The sequence below is a fragment of the Lactuca sativa genome, chromosome 6 (assembly GCF_002870075.4).
Source record: "Lactuca sativa cultivar Salinas chromosome 6, Lsat_Salinas_v11, whole genome shotgun sequence".
NCBI classification, from domain to species: Eukaryota; Viridiplantae; Streptophyta; class Magnoliopsida; order Asterales; family Asteraceae; genus Lactuca; species Lactuca sativa.
The window spans coordinates 189,360,416-189,376,833 of record NC_056628.2 but is presented as its reverse complement, the minus strand read 5'-3'; positions in this window follow the sequence as shown (position 1 = coordinate 189,376,833).

Below are 16,418 nucleotides of genomic sequence, written 5' to 3'. Positions count from 1 at the left end.
TCACCCGGGTAAGCAAGCTTGCATATAGGTTGGATTTGTCTGAAGAGATCAGACATATCCACAACACTTTCCATGTCTTTCAGCTATTAAAGTGTGTAGCCAATGTTTCTGTGGTGATTCCTTTGGATGAAATTTAGGTCAATGAGTGCCTAAACTACATGGAGAGACGGATTACGATCCTCGATAGAAAAACAAAGACCCTATGCAAGAAGGTGGTGAACCTGGTGAAGGTGCAGTGGAAGCCCCAGATGGGTTCTAAGTGGACGTGAGAGCCAGATGAAGATATGAGAGAGTATTTCCTCGAGTTATTTGTGGTGCCAGACTCCGAGGTTGAAGTCTAATTTAAGTGGGGGAGAGTTATAACACCCGGATCCCGAGGTACTTTACATTTTTTCAATTTTTGGCATTTTTGGGTTTGCCACAACATGGTGGAGACACGACGACGTGGAAAATCAATATAAGATCGTGGGTTCATTTAAGCCGCCATGGCGTGCCAGTATATGGCCACAACGTGGCAGCTGGCATTTGACAAACCCTATTTTCTAGGTTTTGCTCCCTATTTAAAGGAATGAGGAGGCTAGGGTTTTCTCACTCTCAACCTCCACCAGCCTCCTTGGGACCTGAGAGACCCTAATCCCCTTCCTCCTTTATTTAAGCCCTTTTGGTGTCCGTTGAAGTCATTAAAGTAAGAAAGAAGGAGAAATGGGCTAGGATTCAACAAGCAAGTCCTCATCCTTTTTTGTAGCACTCTTTTGGACCTTTTAATTCTCCTAGACTCGATTTTTCTCATGATAGCTTGCTAGATCTTGAAATTTGTCCCTAAATCTTCATGTTCTTATTGGTTGGATTGGTGAGATTTCATAAAGTTTGCAACTTTATGAATCTTCAGTCTATTAAGGGGATTTGGTGCTTTGGATCTGGATTGGTAATGATTTTTGGTGTCATGCATAGATTTTTGGCCATAAACCCTCTTTTGACCTAATGGGAGGTCAAGACATGCATGTCTGGAAGGCATGAATTTTTATGTTATTTATGATGCTGGAAACCTTTATGGAAGTGTTGGACTAGAGGTATTCAAGATTAAGTGCTTATTGGTTTAAGCCAAGTTGTTTTCCCCCTTTTTGGACCTAGGAGTGAGATCTCTATATCTTGGAGAGTCTAAAGAGATAAATTTGGAAACTTTATCCACTTAGACCATATAATGGACTAGATATGAGCTTTGGAATCCTTAGAATTGAATAAAATGGCTTAACCCATTAAGTTGTTAGGAGCCCAGTGCCCACGACGTAGCCTTAGGTCGCCACAACGTGGGGACTGGGCAAAGGCTCGTCTGTTTTGTTAATTAGCAACCACAACATGGCGACCAGCTGAAGGTTGACTCTTGATTATTGACTATAGCCAATTTTGACTTAAGGGCATTTTGAGTATTTTGTATAGTAGTTTGAGTTTGGGTCCTTGTTAATTAAATACATGATATGTAGAGGCATCATTTGGAGCAGTGATCTGTTCAACTATTTTTTAGTCTTTGAGTTGAGTTTTCCTCACTACACTAGTGGGTCGAAGGCACCAATGCTGACCTACTAGGCTATATATCCTAGTATAGGATGTTGTTATTTTGTAGTGATTTGTTAGTTCTGCATGATTATGTGTTTGTTGTTATGTGTTTTTTTTCTGTTGCATATGTCGACATAGTGTGGTTGGGTTGAGGCAATATTGCTTTGTGCGGAAGCCAACAAACATGGGAGCAAGCCAAACATAAGTTGTGGGCCAGAAATGCAAGCAGGCTTATGTTGTGGGCTTGGGAGTAATCCAGACATGAGTTGTGGGCCAGGTGGGCAAACCAGACTCATGTTGTGAGCTCAGGGGTAATCCAGTATGATGATTGTGGACGTAGTATGCATGCTGTTATATGTTGTGTGGTGGTATTTTGGGGGAACTTACTAAGCTTTGGCATGCAATTTGATTTTTTTATAGATTCATGTACTTCAGAGGACAAGGGAAAGGCAAAGGCTTGATCATGCACTTCATCTAGGACTTTATGTGTTTTGAAGATTTTGGTATAGTCTGATTCATAATAATGATTTTTGGGAACTAGTTTTGTAAACTTATGGAATTTGGGGTGGTGTTTAAAAAATAAAAATTTGCCTTGATTTTTGGGATGTTTCAAAATCTCTCGATTTGGAGAACCTTACCTTTCGAAAGTCACCTTGACCTGTAACATCCCAAAAAGACTAAGTGATTTTTTTATTTTAAGTCAACCAAAAGCATCAATCATCCATTTCAAACCATCAAAGTATGAAAATGTCGAAAAATAGCTATTAGATTACAATCCCAAAATCATAGAATGTCGAAAACCGGTGGATGCGATGCGATCATGCCGGGCCCTTCCCTTTCAATCCAGAAGTACTTGAAAAACATTTAAACATAATTGTAAGCACAAAGTTTAGTTAGTTCCCCAAAATACCACATACCACACAAGCAACGGGCCCCACCCAACGAGTATAACGTGCCTCACCCTAACTCGCATAACGGACCCCACCTAATGAGTATCACGGGCCTCTCCCTAACTTGCATAACGGGCCCTGCCCAATGATTATAACGAGTCTCGCCCTAAATCGCATAATGGGCCCCACACAAAGAGTATAACGGGCCTCACCCTAACTCACATAACGGGTCCCGCCCTACATACAAAACATGCAAGTAAGATACAGATAACTTGCATCCTACAAACATAATCCAGTAGGCCGGTATTGGTGCCTTTGACTCATGAGTACAGTGATGGGACTCACCTCAATCTGATGATAAAAAAATCACACACTCAAGTTGTTGCTACAACGGCTCCTCACTGTAAACACATCCAAACCAACCCTAATTACTATTTAGGGTAATAACCCATAAATAAAAGTCCAAATCATATTCTCTCTTACTAAGGGTAAATGACAATTTTACCCTACTCATACTAGACCCAACTAAACATGGCCCAAGGCCAAACATGGCCCAGATGGACTTTTGGTAGTACGCCATGTGTACTCCATACATACTCCATACTTACGCCCAACGTACTGGTATTCACAGAAAGGGATACAATGTTTAACCCGTTACGCCATGCGCACCCAGAGGTACGCCCTGCGTAATCCTATGTGGTCCAAAACCAACTTTTAAGCTCTTAATTTTTAAATACTAAACGTCCACCTTACAGATCTCAATCTTGGGAGGGTCTTAAGAGATAAATTCAACGACTTTAAGCTTTTTCATGGCTTAATAGATCCCAAACCAAACCCTAGGTTCATAACTTGACATAATGAACAATTTATGCATAGGTGGAATTTAAGATTCGATTTTATGACTTATTAAGCTCCGAAATGGCTAAAAAGATGCTCAAGGGTTCTAGAGTAGCTCATACTCACAAGAACCAAAGCTATGGGACCAAAAACACATAAGGATTCACTAACCAAAAAGATCTCGCAAATGAACTATCAAGGTGGGAGATTTTTACCTTTTGAAGATGCTAGATGAAGAACAAAATGTGGATCTACAAGCAATAGATTCCGAATAGCTCCTCCAATGATCACCTTCTTCATACAACACACAACATATCACTATATAAGCTTAAAAATTGCATAAGGTGGCTAGGTTTTCTAAATGGTGCTTTGGGACAGTGGGGGATGGTGATGAGGGAGGCCTAAAGGACTTAAGGTCCTTTAAACAGGTTCCAAACCTTAAAATTTAGGATTTGGAAAATGCATGAGTATGCCCTGCATACCACTTGAGTACGCCTTGCATACTCAAAATAACCTTGCCACCTTTAATGAATTACGCTGACCGTACCCATGGGGTATTCTCCGCGTAAGGACCGAAAGTGCAACATTTGCATAATTTAAGCCATAATTGAAAGGTACCTAGCAACACAATGCTACAACTCTCCCACACTTGAATAAGACTTTGTCCTCGAAGTACACTGCTGCAAGCATCTCTGGATAATGCTCCCTCATATCATCCTCTGGCTCCCACGTCCAATCAGAGCGCTTCTGGTGCTACCATTGCACCCTCACTAAACCCACTTCATTGTTTTGCAAAGTCTTCATCTTCCTATCGAGGATCACAACTGGTTTCTCTATGTAGTTCAGACGCTCATCCACCTGAATATCCTCTAATGGAACCACTGCGGTATCATCAACCAAAAACTTCCACAACTGAGAAATGTGAAAAAATTTGTGGATCTGATTGAGCTCCTCGAGTAGCTTTAAATGGTATACAACCCTGCCTACCTGGGAAATACCCTAAAATGACCAATATATATGGGGCCAGCTTGCTTCACTTCCTGAATCGGATGACAATTTTACAAGGTAACAACTTCAGGAGTACCATTTCTATGACCTGAAATTCCAAATACGATCGACACCTATCAACATAACTCTTCTGCTGGCTGTGAGCGGTTTGTAATCTCCCGCGCACCTGCTGGATCAACTCGGTAGTACAGAGCACAACCTTCGTGCTACCCACAACTCGCAGACCAACCTCACCCTAACAAACTGGGGTCCAACACTTCCTCTCGTAGAGCATCTCGAAAGGAGGTCAAATAATACTAGCGTAGTAGTTGTTGTTGTTGTAAGAAAAATCAGCCATGGACGATACCTATCCCAACTAGCACCGAAATCCAGAACACATACCCAAGGGATATTCTACAAGTTCTGAATAGTCCGCTCACTCTACCCAATAGTCTGCAGATGAAAAGCCATACTGAAATGCAAACAGGTACCCAACTCCTCATGGAACCTCTTCCAGAACCTGGAAGTGAACTGAACATCCCAATCCGAAACCACTAAGACTGGAACCCTATACCATGCCACAACCTCCCGAATGTAAACATCTGCCAACTTCTCTATAGAGATGCTCTCCTGAATAGGAATGAAATGCGCATTCTTGGTTAACCAATCCACAATGATCCAAATCGAATCCATCCCTTGTGCTGTCCGCGATAACTTCATGATAAAATCCATCGTGCTCTCTTCCAATTTCCAGATGGGAATACCCAACAACTCCATCTTGTCGTGAGGTAGCTGATGCTTAGCCCTGAATTTCCTACAAGTCAGGCATCTTTCCACATACCATTCCACATCCCGCTTCATGCAGAGCCACCAATAATCGGGTCGGTGGTCTTTATACATTTTCGTCACCCCCGAGTGAATAGACATTCTCAACTTGTGCGCCTCTTCCATTAGAATCTGACGAGTGCCTCCCAAATAAGGAACCCAATCTCTCCATTGTAAGTTCATAAACTGTTGGCTATCATAATCAAAAGAGGACACCTGACCCACTATACACTCACTATTCCGGTGCTCCTCTTTCATAGCCTCAACCTGAGCCTCACTGATATGCTCCAAGAGTAGGGTAATCACTGTCATCCTCAAACATACATCTCTGTTAGGAGTACCATCCGCCTTGCATCCAAGAGCATCGTTCACCACAGTGGCGTTCCCAGGGTGATAAAGTATCTCACAATAATAATCTTTCACCACATCGAGCCACCTGCACTACCTCATATTCAAATTTGGCTGATCTATCAAATACCTCAAACTCTTATGGTCCCTGTAGATGATACAATGAACACCGTACAGATAATGATGCCAAATCATGAGGGAAAAACCCACCTCCGCGAGCTCCAAATGATGAGTGAGATAGTTCGCCTCATGAGGCTGCAGCTGCCTCGAAGCATAAGCAATCACATGACCCCTCTGCATCAAAACTGCACCCAATCCCATAATCGACGCATCACAGTATACCAAGAAATCAGCCACACCCTTTGGTAAGGTCAAAATCGGAGCTTTACATAACTTCTTCCTTAAAGTATCAAATGTTGCCTACTAATCAGGTCCCCAATGGAAAATAACTGACTTCTTCGTCAACCTGGTCAACGGAATTGCGATCCTAGAAAATTTTCAATAAAACTCCAATAATACCCAACTAAACCAAGGAAACTCTGAATCTTAGATGGAGACCTCGGAACCTCCCACTACATCATGACCTTAATCTTGGCCAGATCAAGCAATATACCCTTCTAATAAACAAGGTGCCCAAGAAACTACACCTCACGCAACCAGAATTCACACTTGGAGAATTTGGCATAAAGCCTCTCCCTCCTCAGAGTCTCCATAACCTCTTATAGATGATCCTTTTGTTTCTCCTTGGTCATAGAATAGACCAAGATATCATCAATAAACACAATGACTGACCGATCTAGCATCAGTCTGCAAACCATGTTTATGAGATCTATGAACTCTAATTGTGTATTGGTCATTTAAACATCCTCATCTCAAACCCTTATCTGATGATATCCTAAATGCAGATCAATCATGGAGTTCCAAGACGCACCCTGCAACTAGTCGAACAAATCATCAATCATTGAAAGCGGATAACGGTTCTTCATCGTTAATTTGTTCAACTCTCAGTAATCGATGCACATCTTGTGGGCGCCATCTTTCTTCTTCACAAACAGTGTCGCTTCTCCTCAAGGTGAACTAATTGGTCTAATAAACCCCTTGTCTAACAGCTCCTGCATCTCTGGCGGTGTTAACCTATAAGATGCCTTGGTTTTTGGGGCCGCACTTAGAACCAGATCAATACAGAACTCAACCTGCCTCTCCAGAGGCAATCTAAACAAATCCTCCAGGAACACATTTGGGTGATCTCGAATGACTGACATATCATAATCATCCTCCTTTTCTCCTCCCTGATATCCAATACATAAGCCACAAAACATGAACAACCTTGGTGAAGAAACCTCCTAGCCCTCACAGCTGAATAGAAAGTTGGCCCTCGTTTAGCACCCTCAGCAAGGATGACTAGTTCTCCCCTACTTGGGTTTAAAACAAAACTAACTGGTTTACACAATCAATCATCGCCCCATTAGGCTCCACCAATCCATCCCTACGATAACCTTGCTCTTGCAAAAGGAATAGGAACCAAATCAACCAGATACCGCTTGCTAAATAATCCACAAAACAACCCCGATGAACCCTATACTCGCACTGGATGACCGTCGACAATCTCTACCTTTAACGGATAATCAAGCTTCTTAGGAGTGTCAACGAACGTCTTGCTGAGAACAATAGATACAAAAGCTCCGGTGGTATCTAAATAAAATAGAACTAAATCTAGAACACCGTTCACTAAGATCGTTCCTAAATGACATAATAAATATAATAAGCATAAACATCAACACAATAAATGAAATAGGGAGAAAATACATACCGGTAACCATATACGGTGCTGCACGAGCCTCCTCGGTTGTTAGATGGAAAGTTGGACTCCTCATGATTACCACCTCTGCCTTGCCCTGGTGGCTATCGGTGATCCTCAATGTCTTCAGAGCGGGTGTTGCAACCGCTCCCTTTGCTGCCAAACTCGGAAAGTCCGCCTTCTTGTTGCCTCTCTAATTGCAATAGAAGCAAATCAGACTCGATCCTTGGGTGGTGGTACTGGAACTGAAATCCCTGCTGTAGTGACCAATCTTGCCACACCTTTAGCAACCAGGACCACCAACCCTACAAGCTCCCTCGTGCGTCTGGCCACACCAACCTCATTGGCCCCGACCCTATTGGTCCATCAAACACAAATCAACAACCTTGGGCTTCTTGCGCGAGGCCTTCAATACCTCTGTCTGAACCAACTTCCTCTTCGTCACTGCATCCAGATCAATCTCCTGCTCTCGAGCCCAAGCTATCGTATCCTCCAATATCTTGCAGCTAGACATGTTCATAAACTCCCGTATCTCATCCTTCAACTTATCATGGTACCTGGCCTTCTTCGTTTCCTCGTCCACCACATACTGCATAACCAACAAAGCCATCTCACGCAATATGGTGGTAATCTTCGCCACTGACTCAGTAGTCTGACGGAGGTCCTGGAACTCTCTTTCCAGCTGTTGTACCTTAATCACTGGTGCAAACTCAGACTTGAATTTCATCACAAAATCATCCCCAATCATCACCTCAATAGCCACACCTCCCAAAGCAGCACTTACCTCCTCCTACCAATCACAAACTTTGTCTTTCAAAAGATAGGATGCAAGTCTAACCTTCGCCTCATCAAGACATGTTCTAGTATGGAAAGCGTTCGTGATGTCCACCAACCATTTCCTGCAAAAAAATTGGGTCCTTTCCGAAGAACTCAGGAGCCACAAATGCACGAAACCCTCGAAAAGTCAGAGCATGTGCACCACCATAAACACCATCTCAATATGGAATGCACCCAGACGCTCATCTAAAATCTCGATAATGCACTCCTTGATCATAGCAAAGATCACATGAGTCTGTTCCAAAATGATGTAGGTAATCTCTGAAGAAATAAACTCTTGCATCTGATCACCCAAGAGTCCGACTCCAAAACCCGAACCCGATCCCTCACTAGGACCAGAACCACCTCGAGTGAACATCATACTGAAAATAAACAATACAAATAATCAGAAACTCGAAGAATCCCACACCCTATGAATCCTTTCGTATCCTCGTGACTCCCCTTGACTCAAAAAAGATCATGTGCTTCCAGTCGTACGGGACCAATACTACATTCCACACATATTCGTACTTTCCTCAAGAGTCGTCCTGATTCCCCTAAGTGACTCCCTTACTACCCACCATTCTCCACTCCTGCTAAATGAGAAACCTGCTAAATTATCATGCTTCCTATCTTCTCCTAGGATTCCCTTCACACACTCTCTGTCACTAGCTACAGAAGAAACTCCCACTAACACCCGCTAACTACCTTAGGAATATAATTACATGCAATAGACAGTAGATAATTCTTTGACTATAAGGTCTCACACTACAATTGTGGGACTCAAACATGAGTTGTGCAATAGACTTAAACCTAACCTTCTAAAATTATCTAATTTAGGTAACATGTAACCTAGCATATTCGCTTGATAGTTAACTAGTATTAATAGTGGTACCTAAAATCACGAAGCAAGCCACATTTGAGCATCGAGTTCTAACTAATACACAGCCTAACAGGCCATCCTATCATATCATTTGTAATCCATACTAGCATGCAGTTCTAGAGGCTCATACAGTAGGCATACAAAGGTATCTCTCCTAACATACAATTCAGAGTAGATTCTTAGCCCTAATCTAGCATGCTATTCACATATTCACATACTACATCAAATAAACATGTATGGGTATTTTTGGAATACTTACTTGAGCTCGGACAATTACACACATGATACCCCATTTTTATAAAACCCGTTTAGAAAAATCTTTTTCTTTTTTATCAATTCCTCAGTTTGATTTTAGACACACCTAAGAGTGTTCCTGAATCCTTTAAACCAAGGCTCTGATACCAACTTGTAACATTGTAAAATTAATAAGTAAATTTTTTATTTTTAAGTCAACTAAAACCATGAATAATTCATTTTAAACCATCAAAGTATGACAATGTGGAAAAATAGTTATCAGAGTACAATGCCAAAATCATAGAATGTTGAACACGGGTGGATGCGATGCGATTATGTCGGGCCCTTCCCATTCGAACTAGAAGTACCTGAAAAATATTTAAACATAAACCATAAGGACAAAGCTTAGTGACTTCCCCAAAATACCACATACCATACACGCAACGGACCCCGCCCAATGAGTAATGGTCCCCGTCCAATAAGTATAATGAACCTCACGCTAACTCGCATAACGGGCCTCGCCCTAACTTGCATAACGAGCCCCACCCAATGAGGATAACGAGCTTGCCCTTACTCGCATAATGGTCCTCGCCCAACCTACAAAACATGCAAGTATCACAAAGACAACTAGAATCCAACAAACATAATCCAGTGGGTTGACATTGGTGCCTTCGACCCATGAGTACAGTGAAGAAACCCACCTCAATTCGATGATAAACAAATCACACACTCGACCTGCTGCTACAACGGCTGCTCACACGGAACACATCCAAACTAACCCAAATTATTATTTAGGGTAATAACCCATAATTAAAGGCCCAAAATTATATTCTCTCTTAATAATCATAAAATACCATTTTACCTTTCCCATACTAGACCCAACTAAACATGGACCAAGGCCAAAAAAATGGCCTAGATGGACTTCCGGAAGTACACCATGCCTACTCCATACTTACATCCAGCGTACTAGGTATTCACAGAAAGGGATACGAGGTTTAACCCGTTACGTTGTGTGTACCCAAAGGTTACACCTTGAGTAATCCTATGTGGACCAAAACCAACGTTTAAGCTCTTAATGCCTAAAGACAAAACATCCAACTCACAGATGCCAATCTTGGGAAGCTCTTAACCGATAAAGTCGACAACTTTAAGCTTTTGCATGGCTTAATGGAGCTCAAAGCCAAACCGTAGGTTCATAGCCTCACATAATGACTAACAATTCATGCATGGGTGGAATATAACCCTTAAGATTCAATTTTTATGACTTATTAACCTTATAAATGGCTAAAAAGATGCACAGGGGTTCTGGAGTAGATCATACTCACAAGAACCTTATCCATGGGACAAAAAATACATAAGGATTCACCGAGAAACAAGATCTAGCAAATGAACCATCAAGGTGGGAGCTTTTTATCTTCTGAAGAAGCTAGATGAACAAAAAAAATGGATCTACAAGCAATGGACTCCCAATAGCTCCTCTAATGATCACCTTCTTCACAAAACATACAAAATATCACTGTATAAGCTCAAAAACCACACAAGGTGGCTAGGCTTTTGAAATGGTGCTTTAGGATAGTGGGGGGCCGGTGATGAGGGTGGCCTCAAGGACTTAAGGTCCTTTAAGTAGGGTACAAACCCTAAAAATTAGGGTTTGGGATATGCGTGAGTACGCCATGCGTACTCAAAAGAAACCTTCCACCTTTAATGAATTACACTATGCGTACACATGGGATACGCCCCACGCAAGGACACAAAATGCATACTTTCATAATTTAAGCCATAATTGATAGATACCTGGGAACACGGTGTTACATACCCTCATCAAGTTGGTCCTTTCTAGCTTACCTATTTACAATTTTTTTCAAGTCCCTTATTATGGTACATAATTGAGTCATTGGAAAAAAGTAATACAAGAATGTAACACCCCGTTTAATTATTAAATAAATAAACAAATTAATTAATTAATTAATGACTCATAGCCCTAAAATTTATAATTATATAGCAAGGTGGTGGTTTTGAGAAGCCAAATGTCATAAGTTGGATTATTCGGGGTAAAATGTAAGTTCAGATTTAATTTGTAAGTAATTATGAAGGCAGGGACTAAATGGTAACTTCTGGGAATTCATTTGAAGTTATTTTGAGGCTAAGGGGCTTTTGGTAAACTTGGGGTCGGATTTGTGAGGAATTATGGAAGCAGGGGTGAAATTGATAAATTTTGTACCTAAGTTGTAATGAATTTTTAATGTTGGGGTTTAATGGGTAAATATAGGATTTGATTGGAAAAGGATCCTATGGGGAGGGACTAAACTTGTATAATGAGCAATGTTTTGAGTGGAGTGGGATTTAAACCCGATGACTCCTTCCTTCCCGTTTAAAGCATTGCTACCAAAACCCTAACCCAATATGATGAGGCAGCCTCTATACTTGAACCTTTTAGCCGCCACCCTGCCTTGTGGCTCCGATCATACGACTCCGGCAAGCATGCCGTTTCCCCAACTGACGCCATCTTTCCTCCGCCACCTTCTCTTCCACTTCCGGCGTCGTTGTGCTGTCGTTGAAGTCGTGAGCGGCCATGCCGTTCTCAATCAGCGAAGACGACGAGGACCACCAGTATCCGCCTCTCCGTTCGACTGTCATCATCCTCCGGAGCTCTCTCAAACGCCACTACTAGGCCACTGTTTGCTCCCCCATCACTGCTATCAGACGACATGTGTAACCAAGGAAACCCACCAAGAACGGTCAAAGGCAGCTGTACCAGCCGGAGGCCGGAGATGTTGTCACTGCGTTCCTGTTATGCAAGACGTCTCTTCGTCGGCGTTGCGTCTCAGCCTCGTTGGCGTCCAGATTCCGAGCAAAGTCGTGTAGGTGTGTGTTGATGCTTGACTGAGAACCAAAAAGGAATCACGATGGTGGCTGCCGTCCTAAAATTGTTGCTGTCGCCGCCGTGAGCCACCAGGTGGATGGCTGGGGTACATCTCGTAATTAGAAGCATGTTTGTGTGTATAGTCCAGATCGGCCGGAAAGGCCGCTGCCACCACGTGTACCGCCACCGACCACCATAAGGGTGGTTGCGTGTGTGTGTTTATTTTAGTGTAGCGTGTGTGTGCATTTAATTTAGTATTTTCGTTGTAAATTGTAAAAAATGAAATAATGGAAAGAAATTGAGAATCACCACCTTAGGGTGGTGGCTACCGCCACCGGCCGCTGTGTCGAGTGGCGGTGTGTTTGCCTTGTGAGTTGATTCGTTTGGGAGGGGCGACTGAAACCCTAACGGGCCTTGTAAGCTCAAATCGGCCCAATAAAGTTTAATGGACTCTAATGGGCTTTAATATTATTCTAGTGGGTTTAATAGGCCCAATAAAGCCCTAATTGACCTAAAAGCCCAACAAATTAATAAATGGACTAGTATTTGGGTTGGAAACCCGAATGACGATAAAGCCTTAATTTTGAGAATTAATCGGGACACGCACGGGAATTATTTAATAACTGGAGATATTAAATAATAACCATTGGCAAAAACTAATCTAAGCAATATTGGACTTAATGGATTAAGTCCTTAATGGGTTAAGTAGGAAACTTAACCCTAATCGGCATTTTATGAGAAACCCTAACTTCACTTGGGTTTATTGTTGGGCCTTTCTTTTGGGCCTTAATGAATGGATTATTAATGGGCCATCCAAGAATAATCATGTGGACTAAAATAATTTAATGGGCCTAGGGCAAGGCCCATGTAAGGGGTTGGGCCCAATTTAGAAAATTGGGCCATAGTTGGGCCTTAATGATTATATGATATTAGGCCTTAGAATAAGACCATGTATAGGCTTGGGCCCAATTTGGAAAATTGGGCCATATGCTGGGCTTTGATTCCTAGTTGAATTTGGGCTTATGGATTGGGCCTTGGGCTTGAATACACCAAGCTTGGGGTAATGTAGTAATTATCCAAGTATGTGTTATGGTTATGTAGTGGAACCCAATTATTAATTGGGTGTTATTTTGGTATTGACAGTTCAGGGATCTGTCATCCAGCAGCTGGGGTTGAGTCTGCGGGACTTCAGCAGTGTGGGATTGTGTCTACGGGACTTCAGCAGTGTGAGGTGAGTTACCTTCCAGTAGGGGTGGGTCTAAGGCCACAATGTCGGCCCACCAATAGGGGTAGTTGGTAGATAATTGTCTTTGTGATAATTATCTTGGTATGTTTATGTGACATGCTCATGAGATATGCTTATGTGATGTGCTTATCTGTCTGTTTAAGATACCGATGGCAGATACCGGTTGAAAGATACCGAAGGGTTATACAGAACCCATGCAGTCCTTATCTGTCTGTTTATGATATGTTAGTATGTAATCAACATGTTTATGATGTTAGTATGTGATCAGTATGTTTATGATATATTATTATGTGATAGTGGTAGGGGTGAAATAGTCCCCGAATACCAGTTGAAAGATACCGATGACAATTACCGGTTGAAAGATACTGATGGTATTATGTGGTATGTGGTATGATGGGGGAACTCACTAAGCTTCGTGCTTACGGTTTTCAATTTTGGTTTCACGTACTTCGTGTTTAAAGGAAAGGAGTCGGCTTGATTGCAGCGCATCACACTATGTTTTTCGCACATGAGATCTTTGGGGATTACACTCTGATATGGTTTTATGATAATATGTTTTGATTACTAACACTTTGGTTTGACACTAGATATTATTATGAATGTTTTTATACTGATGGTTTTATGTAATAACCTATTTAAAAATGAAATTTTTGGCCTTGAATTTTGGGATGTTACAAAGAATTTTCGTTTAGGATGCACTTTGAATAATTCAAAAATATGTTGGGTGTCTTGGAATAATATTCTCGGTTCAAAATCTAAGGATGAATTTGGCATTGGTAGCTTACATGCTTGAATCTTGCCTTCTTGTCAAAATGGCATCACTGGTTTAAAAGAGAGCGTTGTTCTCATTGGGTTCAAATCATTAGTGCAAATCATTTATTGGTTTGGGTTTATTATAGCAAAAGATTTGTTGATGTGTGTGTGTGTTTGAAGGAGCATTGCCAATATTAGTTGGTACTGAATTTGACAAGATGTAGATTAATCTCCTAAACTTTTTGATATGAAAGTCAGTTTGGCGTGATATGCGTATCTTATCACTTTCTTTCTATTTGGCTTCCAAATATCTACATATTGGAAAAGTAACAGTAGATGCATGAATGCCAATTTGCGATGGATATAGATATGGGATTAGCGTAAGCCTCCATGTGATGGTAGTGATTCCAATAAACTATCAAAGTGTTTAACTATTGTTATTGGTTTTACATTCCCATCTCAACCTGATTCTTAGCCCTGGACCAAGGACTAATTCGAGGTTTTTACGGCTAACTAATTGAGGAAGTCCATCGTAGATGAAATTTGCACATCATATGGAAATGAATTTAGGTGGAATAATTGGATATTGATCGAATAAATTGGTTTGTTTAAAGAGAAAGTCTTATAAGAATTCCAACTTTTCTTACACTTCAAAACAGAGGGGTGGTGATTATATCATCCAAATTGACTGATGTGTAATTACTTAAGTGATAGATCTGATCACCATCCACTTCTCAATTGCATTTTTTGCACCGAAGGTATGGTCCAAGGTGTACAACCAATTCAATCCTGATATTCATTCTTATATTTTTTTTTGAAACAGCTAACCCAAAAGAATAAAAGGAAAATGCCACTATAGCCCAATTATCTTACACATTTTGGTTTAAAACGTCCCTATTGTTTTTTTTGGCTTTCTAAGGGTACAAAATCACATTTGACCTGCTTTTAAGGCCATTTTGATCAAAGCGAAGGTGTTACCCGGTGAGCCCCAAGTCATTAAAAAAAAGGCAAGTCATATGCCAAATCAGATGCCACCTAATCTATCATTAACAGATACGTAACCCTTCCTCTACAAGCTAAAAGACATATTCTTATGTAGTTGCTTTCGTCTTTCCCTTTCCTCTACTTTTTTTTATAATGTTCCTTGCAAAGAAATCTCCTTGGATTCTTGCTATGGGCAATTACATGAAGATCGATCTTCTTTTTTAAGGTATTTTTACAAGGTACCCCGTGATTAGTTACTCAAATGGAACGGAGTAGAGGTTTGAGGATGTCAATTTTGCTGGAATGGACAAGAATGAATTTGTGATGTTCATCGAAAGGTTCACCAATAAGAGATGTATGAATGTGTATTTTTGCATGCCTGATATTGAGTTTCCTGATGGATTGAGGATAATAGCTAGTGAAATAGACTACCAAGATTTCATCGAAGTAGGGTATACTTGTGGTTGTGTAGTTCATGTATACATGGATCATCTTGGCGTGAATGTCCATCAATGGGTAATTAATGAGCTAGTTGAAGTCTACACTCTCAACGATAAGCTTTTTGGTGTAGGTGAAGTTATGGAATATGTGCACATTAAGGGAGAAGTTTTCATTGACCTAGATGAATTGAAAATAATTTGGACAATAACATTGAAGATGGTCATTTCATTCCTATGAACAAGACCGCGAATGATGTGTTTTTGAACACGTTATGCCCGAAGGTGCGTCAAACCCCAGACAGTCCACCTCATGAGGATCCGTATGTTCACATGGATAACAATGAGTCAATGCTTGAGGAGGTAACAACTTTTAATGAAAATGCTCATTGTAAAAAAACAAAATTTCATGTTAGGTATGATATTTAAAAGTACTAAACAGTTAAAACATATGTTGTGTAATTATGCTATTGTTAAAGGTGATCAATTGTGCTACAAAAAAATGATAGTAGGAGACTTTTAGTTAAATGTTATTCTGGAAAATGATCACCTTTAACAATAGCATAATTATACAGCATATGTTTTAGTGAGGAAAATTCTTTCCATATTAAGTCTCTTATAGATGATCTTAATCGTGCAAGAAAATTCAAAATGGGGTCAGTTGTTAACTATGCATGGATTGGCAACCATTTCACAACACAATTCTTACAGAAACAAAAAATGAGTGTTAGGATACTTAAGGACTTGGTTAAACAGTTTTTGGAATTGATGTGAGTATAGGAGAGTGTAGGAGAGCAAAGAAACATGTAATTAAGCTAATTGAAGGCACAGTAGTTGAGCACTATGCAAAGCTTTGATCTTATGGTGAGGAGATAAGGAGATAAAACCCATGATCAATTTTGAAAATGGATGTCAATAGTATGCCTGATGAGAAAACATATTTTAGTAAATTTTACCTATGTT